Below are 16990 nucleotides of genomic sequence, written 5' to 3' on the forward strand. Positions count from 1 at the left end.
CTAAATAAATAATGCCCTAAGGGTTAGTTGGGAATCTGAGAAATGCTGATTTCTTTAGATTCATAATATATTCAATTTGTTATTGATAGGTCATCTCAAATACTACAAAATGAATGGGAAGATGAACACTATGCAAGTACTCATTAAAAACATCCCAAAATTTTGGAGGAAACTCTTTAGTGTTAAATGGCTTCTTTTGTGCTAGAAAATTTTTATTTCAGAGAATAGACATCAGCTTGCATTTTACTGGATGGCATAGTTCTTTTGGGCTATTTGATCGTAGTTGATTTTCTCAGTCCAATATATCCGAGGGCAAAATATGATCTACTTAATAAAATAAGTATATCTTTTAAAGCCAGATGAGTCCCTTCCAGCAAGTATATTAACATTCAGTGTGTTATATTTTACCAGAGGTGAAATATTTATACTCTAAAGTCTTTTACCCCAGGGAATAAGAGAACGTTAACAATTTCAACCACTATACATAGCTTGGTAATAAGATCACTGCATCCAGTGGAGCCAGCTTTGGTTCACACTATTGCTGCATACACATATAATGGATGTGTCTCCTTTTATGATTATGACTAGCTTCTTTATTTCATTACTTTAGTACTGCATTTGTTTTCACTCTATGTCTTCCTAGATGGTGCTAATTTTTGGAGAGAGGTATTTCATTTAAGTCTCTTGTTTCAGATTATCTGATCCCAAACATGGAATTCTGTACTTTTAATATTTAGGATTTTGTAGTTGATAAAAATAAGCATTTGTTTTTATTGGGTGACGATATAGAAATGGAATTGCTGGGTCTTATGTTTGGCATATGTTTGCTGTAAAAATGCTAAGCAGTTTTCCAAGTAGATGAACCAATTTTGAACTCCCACCAGCAGCACTGGAGTGTTCCAAGCACTCCATATCTTCATTACAATAGGTATAGTCAGGTATTTTAATTTTAGCAATGTGATGAATATATGGTTATATTAAACTTTGGTGTTAATCTACATTTCCAAAACGATTAATGATACTGAACACATTTTCATATCCTTATTGGTGATATGGATATACCTCTTTGTGATGTTCCCATTGAAACACTTTGCCAACTTTCCTTTTGTCTTGTTAGTCTTTTACTTACTGATTTATAAGCATTCCACACATATACCATTATGATTATTCTGGCAGACAGATATATATAGCAAAAATCTTCGCCTAGTCTGTAGCTTGTGTTTTTACTATGTCACTGGTGACTTTAAGGAATAGAAGATTTTACTGATAAAAGTTTAATATCTTAATCTTTTCTTTTGTGGTGAGGGCTTATTTATATCCTTTTTAAGAATTGTTGAATAGTCTTCTATATTTTCCCCTAGAAATCTTATGTTTCCCCCTAGAAACTTTATTTTTTTTATTATGTTTCACATTTAGTTTTCATGGTCTCTGAATAGATTTTTTTTTTAATTTTTTTTAATTTTTTTTTTCAGCATAACAGTATTCATTATTTTTGCACCACACCCAGTGCTCCATGCAATCCGTGCCCTCTACAATACCCACCACCTGGTGCCCCCAACCTCCCACCCCCCACCCCTTCAAAATTCTCAGATCGTTTTTCAGAGTCCATAGTCTCTCATGGTTCATCTCCCCTTCCAATTTCCCTCAACTCCCTTCTCCTCTCCATCTCCCCTTGTCCTCCATGCTATTTGTTATGCTCCACAAATAAGTGAAACCATATGATAATTGACTCTCTCTGCTCGACTTATTTCAGCATAGTAGTACTATTAACTATATTCCTTGTGCTGTACCTTTTATTCCTTGACTTATTCATTACATAACTGGAAGCCTATATCTCCTATTTCTTTTCACCCATTTTGCCCATCCCCCTACTCCCTTCCCTTTGGTAAGCATCAGTTTGTATTTATGGGTCACTTTCTATTTTTCGTTTGTTTGTTCATTCATTCATTTGTTTTGTCTTTTAGTTCTCACATATAAGTGAAATAATGTGATATTTGTCTTTCTCTTACTTATTTCACATAGCATAATGCTGTGTAGGCCTATCCATGTTGTTGCAAATGACACAATCTCATCCTTTTTATGGCCAAGTAATATTCCACTGTGTATATATATATATATATATATATATATATATATATATATATATATGTATATGTCACATCTTCTTTATCTATTCATGTATCAATAGGCACTTGGGCTGCTTCCATGTTTTGGCTATTGTAATAATACTGCAATAAACACATGGGTGCATGTATCTTTTCAAATTAGTGTTTTGTTTTCCCTGGCTAAAGACCCAGTAGCGGGATTATTGGATCATATAGTATTTCTATCTTTAATTATTTGAGGAAACTCTATACTGTTTTCCATGGCAGCTGCACAAATTTGCATTTCCACTGACAGCACATGAGAGTTCCTTTTTTCTCCATATCCTCACTAACACTTGTTATTTCTTATCTTTTTTATCCTAGTCATTCTGACAGGTGTGAGATGATATGTCAATGAGATTTTGATATACATTTTCCTGACAGTGACATTGGTCATCTTTCATGTCCCTGTTTGGCATCTGTATGTTTTCTTTGGAAAAATGTCTGTTCATATCCTCTGTGAATTTTTAAATCAAGTTGTTTGGGTTTCTCAGTATTGAGTCGTAAAAGTTCTTTATATAGTTTGGATATTAACCCTTTATCAGATATATCATTTACAAATATTTTCTCCTATTCGGTGGTTTGCTTTTTCATTTTCTTGGTGGTGCAAAAGCTTTTTATTTAGATCTAGTCCCAATAGTTTATTTTTGTTTTATTTCCCTCGCCTTTGGAGATATATCTAGAGAAATGTTTTTAAGGCTGATGCCAAAGAAATTACTGTTTCCTTCTAGGAGTTTTGTGGTTTCAGGTCTCATATTTAGGCCTTTAATCCATTTTGAGTTTATTTTTGAGTATGGTATAAGAAAGTGGTCCAGTTTCATTCTTTTGCTTATGGCTCTCCAGTTTTCCCACCACTGTTTATTGAACACTGTCTTTCCCTAATTGCATATTCTTGCCTTCCTTATTGTAGATTAATTGACCATATAAGCATGGGTTTATTTCTGAGCTTTCTATTCTGTTCCCAAGTACTTTAAATAAATTATCTCATTAATCCTTATAGTAAACTTATTATGTTGCTACCATTATTAATTCTCTTTTACAGCTGAGAAAAGTGAGGCAAAGAATTTGAGTAAATTACCAAAGCCATACAGCTAGTAAATGGCAGAACTTTTATTTGTATTCAGTTTGATTCAGAGCCCACTTTTGTAATCATTACACTATGTATTGAAATGATCAACAAGGTTGACTATTGAATGGAAGTAAAGTTCTAGAGCTATCTGCTGTATTTGGTAAATGGTATAGTAGGATAAATGGAAGCAGTGTCATGTACAGGGCATTTAAGAGAACCTCTGCATGAGAAAGAGGCTCAAGAACTGTTAACGGTTCCTGCACAACTTCCCCTGAGCTCTTCTGTTTTCTGCCATGTCTTCAAGTGACAGAATACATGGGTAAAACATGAAATATACAGCCCTTATATTTTAGCTCATCATGGAAAATAAATTATTCTCAGATAAAGGGAAGTTAAGAGGTCATTCACTGTATTAGAGAAATAGGACAGCAGACAGTTCTGTGCAAGGTTCAGCCAGAAGAGAATGGCATGATAGCTATGTAAACATAACATTGTTTGCACATTGTATGCAAAAGACAGTTAAAAAATCCGTCCAGAGTCATGCTGGAAATCTGAGGCTATCTACTTTGCCCATAATTCCTTTGACTCATAATTCCTTTGACCTATAGTTATGCTTTTAGATATATATCATGGGAACAAATATAATAATGTTTATAAAAGCACTAAACAAAAGCACTAAACAGGATGCAAAGACATTTTCTTATGATAAAATACATAGTTTTTAAAAGTCACAGAATTGTATGCAACCAATTATAATAGTAAATTAATGAATAAAATAAAACTATTTGTAATACAGGAAACTTGACAAAATAGAGTTATAGTAAACACTTTATTTATGCCTGTCTCAGAACTGATCAAAGAAATCTAAGTATTTTCTTTGTAAATAAATATTTGTATGGTGCTCAGAAATTTCTTCGTATTTATTTCTTGTGTCTTCTAGCCCATAAAGGAAAGCTAAATTATTTTCGTTAAAATAACACATGTAATATATTTTTTACAAGTACTTTTATTTATGCATGCATCCATTCATCCTCTGTTCAGATTTCTGTATATGTTTCAGATAGTTATTTCTAGGTGATATTTTTCAATTGTGTTTTAGTATTCATCTGCATTGCCTAATTCCTTTAAATTTAGAAATACTGTTTCTATAAAGTAAAGTGACTTTCATTTAAAAAATCCTGGAAAGTCCCCAAATTTGCATCATTTAGTAATTCAACTCAACTAAATTGGTTGACAAGTTGTTTTGAATCATGAATTTATAATTTCAAAATAAAACCTTATTTTTTGGCATCAGATATTTGAAACTTACAACTCTAAGAATCAGAATTTTTATCATTTTAACTATTTTCTTGGGAATGTTTTATCTCTTTCTCTGCCTTCTTAAATAATGTATGACTTGCAAGTTAAGAATTGATAGATCATTCAGCCTTTACTTAAAACTTTTTAAAATTATTTATTTATTTTAGAGAGAGTGAGAGTGGGGAGAGGGGCAGAGGGAGAGAATATCAAGCAGAGTCACAGCTGAGCATGGAGCCAGACCTGGGACTCAGTCCCACAATCCATGAGATCATGACCTAAGCCAAAACCTAGAGTCAGATGCTTAACACACTGAGACACCCCGGACCCCTATTTAAAACTTTAATCATTAGACAAGGCTCTATTTTCTTCAGAGTTTGTTGACATATGAAGAGATGATTATGCTCACACTAAATATCCTAAATCTACTTTTTTAAAATAATTTTGTGCCTTTTTTCATTTTCTCCTCTGTGGAAATGTCAACTATCATTTCTTGCTTTTGTCAGTGTGTCAAATTTGAGCAGCTTCTTTCTTTTACAAATTTGCAATTTTCCTGCTTATACTAATATGTAATATATTATATATTCTCTATTAGAGAACGCATTAGAGTAGGGTTTCATACGTACATAGATTAGAATTCGACAAAAAAGAAAATGTATTTTTTGAGGAATTAATATAGAAGTATGAAGTCCATGCAACAAATCTTTCTACAATTTTCATGGAGAAGAATAATCAGAAGGATTTAAACTGTGGTCCTCAAGGTAAAATTGTCTCCTTTTAGTTAAAACGTTCAACACTACATTTACTTAAATACAATTATGGTAAATCTTACATGAAGGTTTACATACTTTGTTTGACTTAATTACTGATTTCCTTTCTTAATTAGACTCCTTGTGAGTAAACAATGCCTGTCATATATTAGGTGCCAAATCAATAATAAGTTAATGTTGGTAAAAAAAACATGAGTTATTATCAGATATACTTTTGCCATTTTATTCTAAATTCTATCATTTTAAAGCAGGTAGTATTATAGTTAAAAACACACTTCTAAAGTGGGATTTTTTTTTTTATCACCAATACCCTTTGTCTACTGCTCAGTTTGAATTCTGTCTACTTTCTCATATGACTTCTATTAAACAAAACTTCTCTTGAATTTGTTTTGTTTTTACACACTCTCATTACTTATATGATGCTTTGTTATGCTGACTAATTTTCTAAACCATTTTCCCTCTTTGATTAAAAGAAAATTCAAGAGCTCTCTCTTATACTTAGGTAAAAGTATATTAGTTGTTAAAATAATTTATAGTTAAATTAGTTAGTAGTTTCTAACTATATAATTTGATGACTCAGAATATTTAGAATTTCATCATACTGGTATTTTTAGACTAAAACTATAAAAAACTTCAGAAAACAAAAATTCAGTTCTTGAAGATACTCTAAGATAATTTTTTTTTCTTCTACCAACTTTGGAAATGGAAAGATAACCAGTTCCAAAAACTATACACTATTAGATCATAAAAATTTCGCCGGTAAATATTAACCAATTGAAAAAGAATAAGAAAGAAAAAAGGAGGAAATGAGTAAGTAAAAATTGTGCATATCATAAAATGAAAAAAAAATTAGCTTTAGAATTTACCATGGAAATCTCTGTTCTAACTCCCAGATTGAATTCACTTTACTGGCACTTTATGTAACTGGCAGGTGTCTTCTTAGTGATAGGGAAATCACTACCACTTGAATCAGCTGATTCAGTTTTCATATGGGTAAAATTCATCCGATTTCTGTTGTGAGTCAAATTCTGCCTCATAATAATGGTCTATCATTTGATCATATTTCAGTCCTCTTGAGACATACATAACTGATTTAATTGCTCTTAATTTGTCTTTTAAATATTTAAACACTGCTTTTATTTGCCATCTGAGTCTCCTCCAGATTGAATAGCAATGGTTGCTCTATCCTTTCCTTAAAAAAAAAAAATGTTGACTTCTCATTTTCCCTCTATTCGCCAATTATCTACATCTATATTTTAAAATGAGGGAAGAAACCTACAAAGAGAACAAAAGTATTGTAATCATGACTAACATAGGAAAGAGTAAGTAATACACAGATTTAGGATTTCATTAGATGTGTTTTAAGTGAAACACTAGGTTTTCATCATTTGGGGCTTTCAGTGAGGTAGAATTTGTGACTTTTTCACCTGAAATGTTCTTGACATGTGTAGCTTAATATGTGTAGCTTTTTTGGTTTGTTATATTTGTTTTAATGTAATATAATACTTATTATCTTATTGTTTAATTTCACAAAGATTTAACTTCGTTTTTCTAACTGTTTGAAATATTTCTGGATTAATTAATTCATTATTTTACCTTGACCAAAAATGAAAAACAAAACCCAAAACAATCTTAACAAATCCCTGTACTTAATTCTAATAGTAAGTTGGGTGCATGTGATTCGGTGTATTCCCTTTCTTTCCACCTTTAGTTTATATCCATAACTAATATGTATGCTATTTCTATCTTCAGATTATTGATAAAACTATTTAACAGAATAGGAAACAAAAAGAAAAGCAGGGCTCCCAACAGACATGCTTTCGTAGTGACATTAATCCCTTATTTGTAAGCCTTTTTTTAACTATAATTTTTTTTATTAATGTAAGCCTTTTTAAAAAACCAATTCCATCTCACTCTACTGTCATTAAGTCCATATTTCCTCATCTGTTGCAGATTCTATCAAATTAAATACCTGGCAGAAATTCATTTATATGATGCCTCCATCATTTCTCCTATTTGTCATTTTTAGTACTTCCTTTAACAAAAGTGGTGAAATAGCATCACTTTTGTGGAGTGTATTCATAGTAAACCTATAGTTCTTTCAAGATATCATAACTTCCCTTTATTTTTGCACATAGTCTTTTGTTTAATAATCAGTACAATGATTTTCCTTGAAATTAATTTAAATTTAATCAAGCCAATACTTTATGTTATAGTCTTTTTCTTTGGAAAATCAGATACTTATTTGCCTACCTTGGTCACTTGTCCTGTTGTTCTGCATTAGTAACTACCAAAATATATGTGTGCAAAAACTATCTACAAATTCAGCAATTTGATATATAGCCTTCTGGGTAAAAAACTTGAGTTAATTTAATTACTGTTCTGACCGTTTGATTAACACCTTGGGTTTTAATCCACTTCTACATATGTTTATTCCACTTTCCAGTCTTAAAATTATCCTGATCAGAGAGCACAAAAGGAAGTACACATTTTTTTCTATCTTTTGCTATCACATCTTCTTTCGTGATCGAAAGTCTAATATTTCTTCATGTGGTTTCTAAAATAGCTTCATAACGCTCCTCAGAATTTCCCTCTGTATTTAATTTCATTTTGGGAGTTAACCTCTTGATATTATAGTATGAACTCTTTTATTTACTCTCATATCTTTTATTTACTCTCATATAACTCTCATATTAATTATTTAATTATGCAGTGATTATTTCCCATATTCAAATTATGGTACTCATAGATAAGACTAAAATATAAATTATATATGATCATTATATTATAATTATAAACATATTTATCCTTAAATATCTTAAAATGTAGTGCACTTGGGTGAATCAGTTGGTTGTCTGCCTTTGGCTCAGGTCATGATCCCAGAGTCCCAGAACTGAGTCCTGAGACTAGCGCCCCAGTCAGCAGGGAGTCCGCTTCTCCCTATGACCTTCCACCCTCTTATGCTTTCTCTTTCTCACTCTCTCTCTCAGATAAATAAATAAAATCTTAAAAAAAAAACCTTTCAATTTTTTCAGGACCCCCCAAAATAGTTATATCAATAATGTAAGGATGGTTCAATGTCAGAAAACTATTTACTCTGAAACCCTTCATAACAAATTAAGGGAGAAAGAATACATATGATTGTCATCTCAATGAATGCAGAAAAAAATTATAAAAATAGTTCATTTAGATTAGAAAATAGTATCTTTTTATGCTCATTAAGGGTACTTAGAAGATTTTGCAAAGATAACTTCCCTAATCAAGATCAGTTACAAATCATAGAGAAATCATATTTAATGATGAAGCACTAGAATCATTCCCAAGAGCAAGAGTTCTAGGCAGAAACATGAATAGAATCCCTGCTATCATTACTTCTTTTATATATTTCATGATTGATCCTAGCTAAAATAATAATAATTTAAAAAATTAAATGATAGAGAAACACTGAGAAATAGGAGGAAAAAAAACTACTATTTGATAGTGACGACAAGGTTGTCTATATGGGAATACAAGAGAATTTACAGACAAATATTGAGAACTAATAAGAGAGTTCAAGGAGATTGCTATACATGTATACAAGACCAACATTTTAAAAAATCATCAGAATTCCTAAACACTAGTTATGACTCATTAGAAAATATTATAGATAAAGACTGTATTCACATAGTAATGGACCCTCTATTGTACTTTATAAAAAAATTATAAAGTATTGTTGAGGACATTAAAAAAGAACTTAGAAATTGGAAAGCTATATTATATCCACAAGTTGGAAGACTCAATATTCTGAAGATGTCAGTTCTATCCATATTAATTATAAATGTAATTTCACTCAGGTCACAAATGGATTTTTTGGGAAAGGGATGTGATAAGCTCATCTGAAAATTTGCAAAATGGAGCTAAGAATGAAGAATATCTAAGGCAATTTTGAAAAAGAAGAAATAGAGTAATTTTTGGTCAAATATTGAGAGTTTCTGTAAGCTTTTCATAACTAAGAAAGTGACTATTGGTTTAGGAATAAACATTAAAACCAAAGGAAAAGGAAAGAGAAACAAACCAACATTACATGAAAAGTTGATTTATGGTTGAAGAGAACTACAAATAAGTCATAAGAGGATGAACTCTACAAGCAATGATGCTGGAAAACTGATTTTCCAAGAGTTAAAACAAAAAAATAAAATTACATGTTGGTCTGATATAATACACAGGATATCAATTCCAGATTATTTAAAAATAAATGTGAAAATCAAAATATTGAAATTATAGGCAAATACTAGGATAATACTTTTATAATAATAAATATGGAAGTGTTTCTTAAATAAATACGACATAAACTTAAAAAAATTGAGTTCTACTATTTCAAAGAGGAAAAAGAATTTGATGAAAGATAATAAACACAAAGAACATATTTATAAAACATACAAAAAAACCAAGGATTATTACACAGAATATACAGGAATTCTTATTGAAATGTTATTTTAAAAAAGAATGAAAGGAATGAGCAGGGAAATTCACAAAAAATTTTGGATGGTCAATAATTATACAAAAAGCTGTTTAATTTCAACTAAATACTGAGGCAAACCCTCATTTAAGTGATGGGCAAAATTAATGGATCAGTTATTTTCATGCTTTGGCAAAGAATATGGAACAATAGGAATGTTCTTGTAATTTGACAAATATTTTACAGTTGAAGGTGCATATATCCCACTGTAGAAATCCTAACCTACATAAATATATCCAAGAGAAATGTGTACAAATGTGTACAGAAAGACTGCTTTCAGCATTTTGCTTTGTCTAGGGAAACCAAGTAAGTTGTCATCATCTTAAATATCCATTAAAGAGAAAAAATGGTGGACTGGTCTGGTCTCGTGGTACACTTATACAATGGATGCAGCACTTCAGGGGAGTTTGGGATGAAGAAAGAAGTCCATCACATACTGAGAATAAAACCCTGATTTAATGAACCAAATATACACAGAATCAAATCTATATTCCTGAAGTAACGTTCAGGCAGTAACTTAATATAGTTTTGTGTTTTGAGTGGAGGGCGAGGCTCATAATTACAACTATTTTTTTTCTTTGCAATTGAATGCTATATATCAGTTTTAAAAATGGAAAGCATGAAAAAAGGTCAGGCTGGTGAGCTAGGAAATGCAAGTAGCTCTGTATGACTGCTTTACCCCCATTTTTTCTATGACATTTAAAAAATTTATAGGGGCACCTTCAGGGCTCAGTCAGTTAAACATCCAACTCTTGACTTCAGCTTAGGTCATGGATCTCAGGGTTATGAGATTGAGCCCTGCATCTGGCTCTGTGATGGGTGTGGAGTCTGCTTAAGATTCTCCCTCTCCCTCTGCCCCTTTCTCTCTCTCTCTCTCTCTATTAAAAAAAATGTATATAAAAATTTTGTCCAGAGGATTTTGCTGGATTAATGTATGATTTGTTCTGTTGCTTTTGAGAGTGGCTTCTTATTTTGTATTCTATATTCTAGGTGGTTACTGAGAGTGGAGAGGGAACATTTAGATTTGTGAGTTAATATTTGTGAGTTTTCTTTTACCCAGAAAACTTGTTATCTGCTCTGAGTCTCTGTTGATTCCATTAATTTCACAAAACCAGTTTTCACTTATATTTGTTTTAAAATGCTATGTTTGCAGATACTTCCTACTTTTTTCATTTTATATTTTGTTAATTTGAATTCCTTCTTTTATTCTCTACTTATCCCCAAAAGACATGTCTCAGCAGTTTTCAGTGTTTGTCATAATGACAAACATAGTCTTTATTGAAAACATCTTAATTTTGTTGTCAGTGTAAATGGTTGTAGAATTCAAGGTCAACAGGTATTTTCTATCAGTGCTATACAGCTGTTTTTCTATTATCTTCTGTTCTCCATTATTACTATAAAAATAGTTATAGTTTAGATATCTTTATATATAATCTTTCTTCTATCATGGGCTTGTTTTTTTCTTTTTTTCTATCATGGGCTTGTTTTAAGACCTCATTCTTTCTGGTATGTAGCAGTGTTACTATAATATGTCTAGAAAGGAATTTATTTTATTTATCCTGCATAGAGCTTATGGTCCTTGAAACTGGCCCATTATCTCTTTGCATGTTGTCTCTCCTGTCATTTATCTCTTTTCTCCTTCTATACATCCTATCAGAAGTTGATCCTTTCACCCTGTTTTCTGTATCTCTTGAACCACTTGTGTTTACTATCTCTTAATCTTTCTGTGCATCATTCTGTGTGATTTTCTCAGATCTGTTTTTACCAGTTCATTAATCCTCTTTTAAACTTTTTTGTTATTTATATATTTATTTATTTATATTGAGTTGTGATCACTAGTTTAATGGCTTTAGCTCTATATTTTTAGTTATGCGTGATTTCTTAATTCAAACGTTATGCTTCTAAAAAAAAAAAGTAGAGTTTTAGGTAGGACATTCAGTATGGCCATACTTTATCAAAGTCATATATATTATTGGCTGATGAAAAACATTAGCACAATTATCAGCAAATCAATAGCTACATTAGGACCCATAAAAACGTCATTTCCAATATCTAACAAATACAAATGCCTCAGCTAGGTAATAATAACAATTGCTAAAATTTATGGAGCACATGTAATATGATAATTACTATTTTAATCTCTTTACATCTATATTTTTAAAATTTAAATTCAATTAATTAACATATAATGTATTATTAGTTTCAGAGGTAAAGGTCAGTGATTCATCAGTCTTATATAATACCCAGCGCTCATTACATCGTGTGCCCTCCTTAATGTCTGCTATTTATTTTTACATTTTTAAGACGATAACTCTCTTTGTGGAGTTTTCTTTGTTCTTTCTACATCTTTTTGTTCTTTCTTTTTTCTTTTTGAAGATTTTATTTATTTATTTGAGAGCGAGAGAGAGCGTGAGAGCATAAGCAGGGAGAGGGGCAGAGAGAAGCAGACTCCCTTCTAAGTAGGGAGCCTGATGTGGGGCTGGGTTCCAGGACCTTGAGATCATGACCTGAGCCAAAGGCAGACACTTAACCAACTAAGCCACCCAGGTACCCTTCTTCTGTTCTTATTTCTGAGCTCTCTCTGTGTGTATGCACTTTCTTTTGCAATTCCTTATTTATATCTTTGTTTAAAGCATTTTTAATATCCCACTAATTATTTTGCCATCTTAAGTACTTGATTTTCCAATCCTTTTGTTTGTTTTTTTTCTGTTGACTCTAGCATATAATTCTTTTCTTATGAATTTCGAAGTTTCCAATTGTGAATACATCTTTACTTGAATTTTTCAGGGGGAATTGTGTGTGACTTGAGCTAATGGTTTACCTTTCTAAAGTGGTAATCACATTCTGCCAGGTTTCTCAGTGATATTATCAACCCAAGATTAATTTTTTAATATTTTATTTTGTTTTATTTTTATTCAAGTATAATTAATGCACAGTGTTATGTTAGTCAGGTGTACAATATGATTCAACAATTCTACATATCACTCAGTGCTCATTGTGTTAAGTATACACTTAGTCCCCCTTACCTCTTTCATCCATCCCTCCACCAACCTCCCCTCTGGTAACAACCAGTTTGTTCTCTATATTTAAGAATTTTATTTGTTTGTTTTTTCTTTGTTTGCTTCTTAAATTCCATATATGAATGAAATCATACGGTATTTGTCTTACTCTGACTGACTTATTTCACTTAGCATTATGCCCTCTGATCTATCCATGTTATTGCAAATGGCAAGATTTCATTCTTTTTTATGGGTGAGTAATATTCCATCATCTGTATATGTCACATTTTCTTTATCCATTCATCTATGGGTGGACACTTGGGTTGTTTCCATATCTTGGCTATTATAAATAATGCTATAATAAACATGTAAACATAGGGGTGCATATATCTTTTTGACTTAGTGTTTTCATTTTCTTTGGATAAAGACCCAGTAGTGGAATTATTGGATCATATGATATTTCTAGTCTACTTTTTTGAGGAACCTCCATACTGTTTTCCACAGTGGCTGCACCAGCTTGCATTCCCACCAACAGTGCATGAGGGTTCCTTTTTCTCCATATATTTGACAACACTTTTTATTTCTTATGTTTTTACCAAAGATGAATTTTTAAATTCATTTCTTGACTCAGGGCTTTCCAGAACATAAGGAGATTATAATTTCAAACTTTAAATTAACATGGGCCACAAGTGTGGAATTCTCATAGGAGCTCTCATCGCCCCCCCCCCTTTGTTTTGTTTTGTTTTGTTTTGTTTTGTCATCCAGAGCCCTGAAAGACACATTCCTTTAATACCTCCCTGTGGTGGTGGGCAGAATTTCTCTTGTCCATCCTTATACCAAGGATGTATTCCCCTGAGGTTTCCAACTTTATGTTTTCTATTCACTCCTTCATGAGATCCAATGTTTATTTTCCTATCTTCATGTAGACTTTAAAATCAAGGCCTTTGGGTTAGAAAGCCCCCAAATTAGTCTACTTACCTTATATTCATCACCTTGTGTTCACAGAAGCCACAGCTTTAGTTAATTACAGTTGAATTTTCAGTTCCCTCTTTTTTCTTTTCTCCTTAAAACTGCATTTCCCCTAATTTCTTGAAAACTCCAGTAATATAGTTATAATCCTCTTTATATTGCTGTTTTTCACATTTCTACATATTTTTAGAAGAATTTCAGGTGTAACTTCTGTATTGTCATAACTGGAGGTTAGGAATTTTTAAATTCATTGATCTACAATTGTTTTTATTTTTGTTACAGTGTCTCAAACCTTTTGACTTTGATTATTCTTTTCCTGTCATTTCTAGATCTTCCTCTCTCTGACTTCTGTCTTGTTGTTTTCTTTCTGTTTAAGAATGCTGTGTTGTCTCAAATAAGACAAAAATTAGAAAGATGCTTTCCAAATCTTCGTACTATCTTCAAATATACAGTTTTATTTTTTAGTTTAAATGCATAAAAATATGGAATGTTTCACAAATTTGTGTGTCATTATACAGAGATTTTTTTTAATTTAACACATGATTGTCTGGAAACTTATGTAGGAAGTAAAGCAATATATATCTGCAATGCATAAAACTAGTATTTTGATTTCAGTACTTTCATGACTCTGTAAGGAATTATAGACCCTTGGAATTCTTCCTGGAGATAATCTGTGGCAATCTATGGTGGCCAAATGGTTAAGTTGTTTGGCTTCTGCAGCTGGCCACTTGGTTTGTCAAGAATTCCTAGCAATACTAGATTTATTATCTTCTTGTTTTTGATATCCTTTATGAGAATTTTCAGGTATTTATGTATTTAAGGCATTTATCTTAGCTTCCTATGTTAGGAATCATCTCCCAAATTATACCATCAAAATCACAAAAACATGATTGTTTTGAAGATGTGAACAGGGATTTAAAAACCAAATAAAACCCTCAAACGATCTCCTGTTTATATTTAATGCTTCTCATAGGATACTCAGTGCTGCTGATCTGATTAGACCAGAAATAATATTCAGTACTTGGAATAACACATCAAAACCAAACTTTAAAAGAGTTCTTTAATTTTCAATTCAATAATAGGTAATCAATGATATAAAATTGAATGTGAATGTGATTTTTAAAATGTAGTTCTCATTTCATAAAGGCACAAGGTAAAGCTGTTTGTACTGATAGAAACTGCAATACAATAATAAAAAACACATTTATTTCAAAGGTGGAAGAAAATGATATTTCTTTTGTCTTTAATGTCTATGTTTGACACAAGAAAATATGCAATAAGAATTTAAAACTCAATACAATAGGTATTCCAGAGCTTGTTTTAAAAAATGTAGTAACTAGTCCCATGTCCCTGGTAAAACACTCCTCGATGATTGCTGTTGAACTCAAGAGTTTTTCTGAGTGAAGGTGTTACTTCATCTCACATTTTCTTTTTACAGACAAAACAATAAGAACTTAGTACACTAAATTTTAATTGTTTAATTAATGATTGTTAATTATATAATAGCACATTATTATAAGTATCTATGGCATACTAAATTTGTGTGTGTGTGTGTGTGTGTGTGTATTACCATTTTTGGCCTATTTAAACCATAATATGGAAAAAAATTATGAGTTGACCAGAGGTGGTGAAACATGTTTATGATTCTGCTTCAGCAATAACAACACAGGCCTTTGGTAGATAATATAAAAATAGCTATTGTTTCATTTGGAAAATAAGATTCAACTTATACAGTTTGAATTTAGAAACACTTTATAAGGGATTTTACTGATTACATATGAGCATTATCTTTTCTTACTTAAGAAATTAATTTTAAGAGATTCAATTATTCAGATGGAGGTTTTAGAAAAATATTGAAAATTGAATTAAAAAAATGTTTGACTTTAATAGGAATAAGCTTCAATTATGTAGAAAACTCACATAGATATAACACTTATTTCCCCAGGAATGCTTAGATGAATGAAGAAATAGTTTAATTGTGGAGGAAAACAAACAAACCTGTTTCTTAAAATGAATTCCTATTTGCAAGGATGAAGGAAGAATGGGTCATAGAAAGTGCAGACTCCGATGGTCCTATTCCTTAGTCATTATGCTGCCTGTGAGGCTGTCCAATGAGAAAGTATGTCAAACAAACAAGCATATTTAATTTTTCTTCACCTGAAAAACCAAAATACTAAATGATTAAATCTCTGCAGTAAGCCTAGCATACTGATCAAATTTTCCTAGCACTTTTTCAAGCTACTTTCCCAAACAATTCTTAAAAAGTAGAATAGTCAAGGAAAATTTCCTTGCCAGCTTGCCTTAAGCATATTGAAGCAGCAGTAATAGACATGATTGTCCCAGCCTTTTCACTGTGTAAATCCAGGCAGGAGTGCGGAGAACATCAAAGGGGTCAAAGGGATAGTTGAGGTTTTGTGTCCCAACTTGTCTCTATTCTCTCTGTGGTAGCTGATCCCATCTGTCTCCAAAGCTGAGTATAGCTTGTTCTATTGTAAGTATTGTTCACAAGTCACCTAAGTAAAGATTAAACTTGTGGCTCTTTTCCCACATGCTCAGTCTGGTGTTAAAATGTAGAAACGGGCATGTACTTGTACAAGCAAAGAGTCATAAATAATGTTACTTTGTAATCCAGAATAACAAATAAATTATTGAAAGATATCAATGTTTGAAGCATTTTATTATATTTTCTCTCTTTTTTAAATTTTTAGTGATTTAGGTAGCTGAATTAGGTTATAATAGCTACTGTGTGGGGTGATTTTGAGGCTAGAGATTTCATAAGCCTACAGAAAATACTTGATACAGTGACTGATGAGGGATAAGTAATAGTTATGAATCATCATTATCTTCTGACCATAATGAGATTCATTAGCTGAAGATAAGTGCTCTCCATGGAAGAGTACTTGTTTTTTGTCTTCCCAGATCTTCACTGATTTTCTAATTCCTTTTTAAGCATAAGGACGATGGCTTCCATATACTGAACAAGTACCCCATACCAAGCTTTGTTGTAATCATGTTACATTCATGATGCTGTGGTGCCTAGTGATAAAATTTCCCATACCCAAAGAGCTAGATATTTAACAAGAACATAATAGTATTTAGAATTAAGAAACAATTTGTCATTTGTTCTTAGGCTAAGTTTTAGGGGAAACCAGAGTTAGTGTACTTTAAAAAGTCTTCCTGAAGTATATACTATTCTAAGAGAGCTCTAAATTATTGACTTAAAGTATGCAGGTGGAGTCTAATGT

Source organism: Lutra lutra, chromosome 6, assembly GCF_902655055.1.
Source record: "Lutra lutra chromosome 6, mLutLut1.2, whole genome shotgun sequence".
NCBI classification, from domain to species: domain Eukaryota; kingdom Metazoa; phylum Chordata; class Mammalia; order Carnivora; family Mustelidae; genus Lutra; species Lutra lutra.